The sequence below is a fragment of the Podarcis filfolensis genome (assembly GCF_964270895.1).
Source record: "Podarcis filfolensis genome assembly, chromosome: 12".
NCBI classification, from domain to species: Eukaryota; Metazoa; Chordata; class Lepidosauria; order Squamata; family Lacertidae; genus Podarcis; species Podarcis filfolensis.
Window position 1 is genome coordinate 24,947,234 of NC_139614.1, and position 6,331 is coordinate 24,953,564.

A 6,331-nucleotide genomic window follows, 5' to 3' on the forward strand; every position below is an offset into this window, starting at 1 on the left:
GCGGTGGCGGGGGGATTTCTTGGTGGGGGGGGGATTTGCGCGCGCGAAAGGGAAAGGCGGGATCAAGGGCGGGGCGAAGCCGAAAGGCTTCTGTTCTCCATCCGCCCCTCTGCTAGCCGCTGCCGGCGCTCCCGGCCGCCGAAGCCGTTGATTGACAAGTCCAGGAGAGCCAGGCGACGAATGAAAAGGGGAGGCGAGAGCCAACTCGCGCGCCTGTAACTGACAGCGCGGGAAGGATGCGCTGCCGCAGACGCGCCCGCCCGCTGCTGGCGCCCATCCTTCGGAAGGAAGGCCTCGCTCCTTAAACTGGTCGGGGCAGCCTTATTAGTTCTTCTTTTAGCTAACCTAGACCGCTTATTTATTTATTGCCTTTGCTGGGGCGCAGGGAGACAGCTGCCCCCCCTCGCAAGATACGAATTCAGAGGAGTTTTTTGGCGGGGGATAGGCGGGGCTTGAACCCTGGCTTGTGATTGGTTTTAGTGCAGCGCGCTGCATGTGGGGAAGTGTAGTGCTCGAGAGAGCCCGCGCGTGCGCAATGCTAGACAGGTGCTTTGCTGTAAATTGAACCTAGATTGGATTGAGGCTCCTTAATCTCTTGCTGTGACCTGTCATTTCTCTGCTACACATTGCGAGCGTGGGAGTTAACCTTGCTGTTGTTTTCTGAACTTTAGAAGGAAAGAAGAGTGCAGAATGAAGGTCATTTTGGCAGTTTTTTCTTTAGAAGCACTTGGAAGCATCTGCAGCAGAAGTGGGATACCTGTGGCCCTCCAGAGGTTGCTGTAATAAAACTCCTGTCATCCTTTCTGGCTGAGGGTAATAAAAAGTTGGAGTCTTAACACCATCTGGAGAGGTGCAAGTTCCTCATCGCTGCTCTACAGGTTGAATTTCTGAACAACCAAAATCTAGAATATTCTTTCAGTTTGTTTATGGCAGGTGTGGCAAGGTCCAAACCTAGAAGACAGAAATATAAAGAAATTCAAATAAGAATTCCAACAAGGGTGTAACAGGCACTCTGGTTCACATTTCTTCATGTTCATATACAGACTCTGGAACTGTTTCTTAGTTCAGGAGATGCCATGGTTCAGAAGGAAAGTACCCATTATGTGGTAGTTCCATGACTGGATCTCCTGGTGCTTTTTCAAGCATGCAGCTGTTTGTAGGAGGGGTTTTGCCACACACACAAACACAGCATAGTAGCAGGGAGAAGGAATCGAATAACAAATTTCAGGTCCCCTATCTGCAGGTTTATGAGAATGATAGTCTGTAATTTCCTTGCATCTTTGGGGTCTTCTTAGGCAGTAGCCTATGTAACAACCTTCACTATCTTTGGGCTTCCAGGAGATTCAAGCCTCTGAGGTGAGATCTGGAGAACTTGTGGCTGCAAGCTCAGTTACTGTCCTGCTTTCATTGCCACATTTACCGCTTTGAGAGCTGTTGGAAAATGCCAACCCAGCACTATCCACTGATCTCATCTAGATGATCTGGTTAGCACCGTTTTATGCCCACCATCTCCCTGAGCTCTGCAGTGTGCTTAATTAGTCATAGAATCATAGAACTGTAGAGTTGAAAGGAACACGAGAAGTCGCGCAGTCCAACCCCCTGCAATGCAGGAATCACAGCCAAGGCATCTGTTACTATTAGATATTAGTCACTTGTTTCACAGATGTCTCCAAGCAACTTAAAAACATATTTAAAAACATAACCCTAAGTACATTATAAAATTAACACATTCATTAAAAAAAGGCATACAAAACATAAAGATATACAAAACAACGCCACCCCCCCATAACAACCCCATTTTAATAGGAAATACCTTTCTGCCCAGGTATTTCTGCCCACCTTTAAACGTGTGTGTAGATTCAATATGAAGAGAAGGGAGCAGGTTCATGTCTACTGTCCCTTCATGACAACTTAAATCATGACCAAAATTCCTTTGATTAAAATCACACTTGGAGAGGAGGTTGCTTTCTGCTACTCTATACAGCAAAGTAGGCCAGGCACATAGGCAGCTACTGCTGAACGTTCCAACATTCCTTAACGTAAAACCTTTTCTGAAGAATGATTGCTGCAGTTGCCACTTTCTCCTGGCAGGCGTCCTTTCCCATCAACAATTAGGAAATAGGCAGACTTCAACAGGTGATACTTTTCTCAGCATGGAGGTGCAGTTTGCAGGATTTTCTCCTGCCATGCAGCTGTTAAAGGCACAAGCATTTTGCCGAGACAAACCCATGGAGGATAAGATCCATGGCTACTAGTCATAATGGCTATATTTCTTCCGGTATCTGAGCCAGTATGCTGTCTTATAGGCAGAATTATTATGTTCATCTGCATGTCCATTGTGAGAACAACGCTGGACGTGGTAGGGCTGAGATAGGACTCTTTCTTTGTCCTTAAGTGGGGAAAAGTGGGCACTTTATAGTGGGGTACTGCAAACTCTCAGATAAAGTATTTTGTAGCAAAAGAGATTTTTGTGATTCAGTTTCATGGGTAATTGGAACTTATGCTGAAATCCTATACAGTGGTACCTCTAGATACGAACGGAATCCGTTCCGGAGACCCGTTCGCATCTAGAGGTAAACGTAACTAGCAACGGCGCATCTGCGCACGAACGCATCGCTTTTTGACGCTTCTGTGCATGCGCGTGACGTCATTTTGAGCGTCTGCGCATGCGCAAGCGACGAAACCCGGAAGTAACGCGCTCCGTTAGTTCCAGGTTGCCGAGGAGTGCAACTCGAACACGCTCAACTCGAAGCATATTTAACCCGAGGTATGACTGTACACATTTATTTGGGAATAAGTTCACTTGAAGACATGGTGCTACTTCTGAGTAAAAAGGTAAAGGGACCCCTGACCATTAGGTCTAGTCATGACCGACTCTGGGGTTGCGGCACTCATCTCACTTTATTGGCCGAGGGAGCCAGCGTACAGTTTCCGGGTCATGTGGCCAGCATGACTAAGCCACTTCTGGCGAACCAGAGCAGCGCACGGAAATGTCATTTACCTTCCCGCCGGAGCGGTACCTATTTATCTACTTGCACTTTGTCGTGCTTTCGAACTGCTAGGTTGGCAGGAGCAGGGACTGAGCAATGGGAGCTCACCCCGTTGCTGGGATTCGAACCGCCGACCTTCTGATCAGCAAGTCCTAGGCTCTGTGGTTTAACCCACAGCGCCACCTGCGTCCCTGATACTTCTGAGTAACCCTGCATAAAATCAGGCTCTACTTGCTAATTTTCCTTTGTGGGAACAGTTCCATAATCATCATCGTATGCCAACACCACACAGGTTTCCCCACATGCTTAAAGAGCTGCAGGCATGTTTGATGCATTTGTTTCAGTGGGCATAGGAGTGCTTAACTGCATAGGACCAGCCTACCTGAAAAAGTACCTAGGGTTGGTGTGCAGTACAACCTTTTAAAACCAAGATTCTGTTCATATAATTAAGGCTTAGTACAGCTTTAATTGCCACATGAAAGCACTAGCTTAGTGGCCAAAGGCCCCAAGGAATTGCATGCAGGCAACTGCACCCAATTGTAGAAATACACACAATCATAGAAGTGCTGCTGCAGGAACTCTGTTCTACTTCTCCAAGCCACCCATATATTTTTTTGCAGGCTAGTAACTTTAATGGGCTTATTTACAAGGCTGACCTATACTCTGCAGTATTCGCACGCTGCTAGATATGGGCATTATCCAACTAAATCGATCCACTAACTACCATAACGACATGCACTTGTGCAACAGAACTTCCCCTCGCTCTCCTCTCCCTGTGCCCTCCACACAGATCCCAGATCTGCTCTGGAGGAATGGGGGGAAACTCAAAACAGATTTAAGGAGATACAGGAATGTGTGGGGAGAGAAGAGGAAGAGCTTTTCCCTTGCATAGCCAAAAGCATTTCCTGAGGATCTGTTTAGTTAGATACTGCCCAGTGGACAGTGGTGGTTTTTTTTTTTTTTGACATTGATTAGAATGTTTCGGAACATGGATACATCTCTAGGGCTGTAAGCAGTGTTAACCATGGTGTACTTCCATGAATGTCATAGCCAAATGTTTCAAAGTCTAGAGGTAATAATGATTAGCAGTGACTGTAGACATGAAGTTAATTCCCACTAACCCATTTCAACCAGCACCTCAGTTTTGAACACATTTAAATTGCAAGTGCCATTGACTTCCAGTCTGTCATCTTCCCAGGGTACAGTGGTGACTTAATGTTTTTCTTCTGTTGTAAGGGGAAATTGAGAGCAATATCTTAAGAAAATGTCCCTGTTCTTTCATAGTGGTCATGCTTGTTTTTTCTTTGATTGAATTATGACAGACACATGAGAAGTGCTTTTCGTGTGACAGAAAAACGGAGTTTCTTTTTTTAAAAAAAAAATCAAATTATAAATCATATCAAAATTCTTGCTTTTTCTTCAAGGTTTAGTTATTATGTGTGAGAGAAAAGAAAATTGCTTTCTGATACTCCTTGGAATTATGTGATGCTTGAAAACGTCGTTGCTAAGAAATAAAAGAGTTCAACCTCTTTTCCTTGGAGGTGGGAAAAGAGCATGGCCATGAACAGATCTCCATCTGCCTAAGAAGTGCACCTTGATTTATGGTTGTGTGTACGTATTTTTTATCTTGGAGCACAAGCAGAGTTGTCTGACATCAAAGGCAGCTTTCTTAGGCTGCAATTTATTGTACTTTGCTAGCACCAGTAGCTGCATGTTTCTGCAAGCAATCCACAAAGGTGGACAGAACTAATTTGACACCATGTAACCCAGACACTTTAGTCTACCAGTGAAGAACTACTAAAGTGTTTTTATGTCAAAGTTGTATCTCCTATAATGGTAGATAACAACTGTAAACTACCCAGACGCTTCAACAGCTTTTGACTGCTCTGAAAGCTCAACAGGAAATCCTAATTCAACTGATGTGGTTTCCTGCTGAAATGCATGTTTGTAATGACAAATGAAGGAACACCGTGCCAAAGCCATTAAGCTAGTTGCAGCGAAGACACCATTAAGCTAAAAAGATGGGTCTTAACACCCATCTAACTTCGTATACAAAAAAACTTTTTGCATTATTTAAATGTTCAGAAAAGTGGGCATAAAAGTGAACTGTGAACCTGTGTATGCTGAAATATGCACATTAACAGCGCACTCTATCTTCATTAAAATAAATGGAGGTTTGATGAGTTTAACAGGATGTGGTCTGAACTCTTGGAAGATGGGGGCGAAGAGCGATGAGAAAAAACAAAATTGTTATACATTTGCCCAAACCAAGTGACTACATGGGAAGCTTAATCTGTTATTTAATCTATATTGTTATAAATTCAATTTATAATCCACCTTTCTACATATAGCACCCAAGACAGGTAGCAACTGTGATAATAATGCAAAAATAAAAAGACAATAGCAACATTTTTTTTTAAGAATCAGTAACAGTACGATTGGAAAGAACAAATCAAACCACTCAAAAACACCAATGGTCACATTAAAGCATAAATAGATGAGCTATAAATAAAGAAAAGAAACACTGATATTAGTTTGCCTGTCTTCCCAAGTGATAGAAGAAGCAAAGATCACCAGTGTAAAAACAATGATTCTTCAACATCAACTTTGTTGGACTGGTCATGTTGTGCGGATGCCTGATGATCATCTTCCAAAGCAACTATATTCCAAACTTAAGAATGGAAAGCGTAATGCTGGTGGTCAACAAAAGAGGTTTAAAGACTGCCTCAAGGCAAATCTAAAAAAATGTAGTATAAACACTGACAACTGGGAAACACTGGCCTGCAAGTGCTCCAGTTGGAGAACAGCCTTTACCAAAGGTGTCATGGGCTTTGAAGACACTTGAACTCAGGATGCAAGGGAGAAACGTGCTAAGAGGAAGGCACACTTGACAAATCCACACCATGATCAACTCCTGCCCGGAAACCAATGTCCCCACTGTGGAAGGACGTGTGGATCCAGAATTGGCCTCCACAGTCACTTACGGACTTATTGTTAAAACCATGTTTAAGGAAGACAATCTTATTCGACTATGAGTGATCGCCAAAGAAGAAGAAAGAAAAGAAAACCAGTTAAATGAGACATTCACTTTTGAGACAAATTTATCACAATACACGTGTTTACTAGCTGACCAATGGACAGATACCTGCTCTATTTATGGCTGTTTCTTGTGTGTGATTCTCTGCTCCACTACATGTATTGCTGCAATAATTTCAAAAATGTTACACAAATGATCACCCATCTGCTACTGTGAAGTTATCCCTATTTAACATAAATTTCACCTCTAATTATCATTGCCTGTAATTTTTTGCATGTCATTGCCATTTCAACTCCTCTTTTTA

General features: G+C 43.4%; 1 long non-coding RNA gene across 1 annotated transcript; it reads left to right on the plus strand.

The window, feature by feature from the left end:
- Positions 1-60: 60 nt before the first annotated feature.
- LOC310745857 lies at positions 61-5,386 on the plus strand. The gene is made up of 2 exons (XR_014540391.1): positions 61-878; positions 4,415-5,386. It is a non-coding gene; the product is annotated as an uncharacterized lncRNA (long non-coding RNA).
- The last annotated feature ends 945 nt before the right edge of the window (positions 5,387-6,331 follow it).